The sequence below is a fragment of the Mustela erminea genome, chromosome 5 (assembly GCF_009829155.1).
Source record: "Mustela erminea isolate mMusErm1 chromosome 5, mMusErm1.Pri, whole genome shotgun sequence".
Classification (NCBI taxonomy): domain Eukaryota; kingdom Metazoa; phylum Chordata; class Mammalia; order Carnivora; family Mustelidae; genus Mustela; species Mustela erminea.
In genome coordinates this window covers 12,519,156-12,521,855 of record NC_045618.1, presented here as the reverse complement: position 1 = coordinate 12,521,855, position 2,700 = coordinate 12,519,156, and the positions used below count along the sequence as shown (strand labels likewise).

At 45.0% G+C, this 2,700-nt stretch overlaps 1 long non-coding RNA gene across 1 annotated transcript; it reads right to left on the bottom strand.

The window, feature by feature from the left end:
• Nucleotides 1-6: 6 nt before the first annotated feature.
• LOC116590405 lies at nucleotides 7-2,499 on the bottom strand. The gene is made up of 2 exons (XR_004285587.1): nucleotides 2,379-2,499; nucleotides 7-178 (listed from the first exon to the last, which is right to left on the bottom strand). It is a non-coding gene; the product is annotated as an uncharacterized LOC116590405 (long non-coding RNA).
• Nucleotides 2,500-2,700: the final 201 nt, after the last annotated feature.

Genomic DNA, 2,700 nt, shown 5'->3' with positions numbered 1-2,700 from the left:
CTACACCTGTGGGTGTAGGGTACCATGTCCCCAAGGGTAGTTGAAAAATCTCTATAAAGAATCCTTATGTGCAGATCATTTTAAGGGAGTCCATTTCCAGATCCAAACTCCATGTGTGCTCTGTAGGATAGGTGATATGCCCATTCTTGGGTCTGATATCAGGATACTCCTCTCCTTCCTGGAAGATCAAGACACTCCTCTCAGATCTTATTAGAGTGTAGGACTTGGGCTGATACCAAAGTTGAAATACCAGTTTTGTTTCAAATAATGCCCTTCTGTAGGCAGTCCTGGGGCTCCGCCTTTAGGGCTTCCTCTCCTTATTAGGGTAAAGGTTAACATCGGAAAGGGGATTAGGGCAGATGTTGGAAGTGCTCTGACATCAGAATAACAATCAGTTTTGGTTAATGACACTCATTCCTTCATATTTAAATTAAACTACATATTTTTAGGGACATAATAGGAAAAAGCACAAGTAAGGATTTTAATGGTTTCATTCCATTCCAGTGTGGTTTGGGAAATAAAATAACAGAAAATGAGACTGTTCTGCTTTAAAAAAAAAAATCAACTTGTAACAGGCAAATGTTATTCCAATGAAGTCGATCCTTTCCTATCTCATTTTCTTTTTAAAGATTTATTTATTTGTTTGGTAGACACACACACACACACACACACACACACAGAGAACACAAGTAGGGAGAGCGGGGGAGGGAGAAGCAGGCTTCCTGCTGATCAGGAATGTGGGCCTTCATCCCAGGCCCCTGGGATCATGACCTGAGCCAAAGGCAGCTGCTTAGTGACTGAGCCACCCAGGTGCGCTCTATCTCATTTTTTAAATGTTTAATATTTTCAACACCTAGTTAATAAAATATACATATATTGTGATAAAAAGTTCATGATTAAAAAGTTTCAGATGTCCACTTAAAAATGTGCAAGGTGTGTGAATTCTCATAGGCGGTCCATGCACCATACACGCCTATCACTAGCAAACGTGGATGTACTCGGTGTCTCTAGGTTCCCGCTTCCTTAGTGCCCTCTTAATCACATGGTTTCTCTTCCTACCATCCTGGACCTGTATTCTCCATTTGCTTCTCTATTTCATCTCCACCCCTTTGAAGAGCGTGATTCTGGGTCTTCTGTAGCTATGCGTTCGCTCTCTCTCTCTCTCTCTCCCTCGATCAGGCTTTCGCAACCTAGCACTATTGATACCTGGTGGGGCTGATTCTCTGCTGTGGGGCTGTCCTATGCCCTGCAGGACAGTTAGCAGCATCTCTGGTCTCTAGCCACTAGATGCCAGCAGCAACCCCCCCCCAAGTGGTGACTGAAAGACCCTCGATCCGCACCCAAGAAGCAGACACCAAGCCTCCACTGGATGCAAGTTGCAAGAGGTTTATTGGTAACACAGGCGCCTGCAGACGCATCAGCCTTTGTGGACTGAGCGCACCGGGCTAAGTTGGGGAGCAGATTATATAGGGCAGGGTTGGGGTGGCGGGAAGCGGTGGCGGGAAGCGGTCTTACAGAAGCAGATATGCATGGTTACAGGAGTCTGATTGATTAATTTGAATCAAGCATGATTGGGCGTTGGGGTCAGGGCGTTCTGGTGGTTCCTTGGGTCAGCACTCTGGAAAGTCCCAGTTACATTCTACCTCTCATTTGTCTTTTCTTTTGACAGACCGGGTGATCACAGCCATCCCGTTTGTGCAGGATATGTGTTGCCATCCGGCTATGGGAATAATAGGTTACTTAAACAAACCTTTAGCAAGGGGAGAGGGGTCTTTCAGTGACTACCAAAAATGTCGCCAGATATTGTTCAATCGGCCCTGGGAGCAAAACTCCTTGCCTCCCAGCCCCAGTTTAAAAACCACTGCTTTAGTGATTTAAGTTCTTTGTAGAAGCTGAAGGCTCTGAAGTTAACGTCTTTAATCCTAACCCGCCCTTGGAGCTGAGAATCACATGGCCAGCTGCCTGCAGCATATTTCTCCATGAATATGTAACAGGAGTCTTATTTTCACCATGATTTCTATCCTGCTCCCTCCTCAACCTGCTCCTGTCCCAGTCTCCCCATCTTAGTAAACAGCATCCCCACCTCCTACTGACTAAAGCCTCAGCCCCTGGGATAAATTCCCCCTTTCCCTTTTCTCGTATCTAATCCATCAGCAAAACCAACTGATTTGACCTCCAAAACAGAAGTCAGACTTGCTCACTGCTCTTTATATCCACTGCTCCCATTTGAATCCAAACCCTGAAATTTTTTTTGCACTTCAGACACTGTTAACAGTAATTGGTCCCACGACTACACCTACACAGATATTTTACAAGATCGCTAATCACCGCCAAGTTGCCAAATCCAATGATTAACCCTCAGATCCAAATGACTCAACCTGTCAGTCCTATAGACATAGAAGTCCCTCCACTTCTCTGGAAATATTCTATCTTTTTCATCGTGATGTTGGCTCTCCCTTGCTCTTCCACACTGGTCAGTGATGATGGCTCCTTTCCTGGCTGGGTTTTTTTGAACTTCCTGACCTTTAGACATCAGTCCTGTGCTCTGGGACTCGGACCTTCTGCTTGAGTTTTCTGTTGTGTTAAAAAAAAAAATTCAGCTGAGTACATTTTAAAGAACCTATTGGCTTTATTCAATGATTCACGAAATGGGCAGCATCCTGCTTGCAGACTGAAAGGAGCTCGGAGGAGCAGTACAAA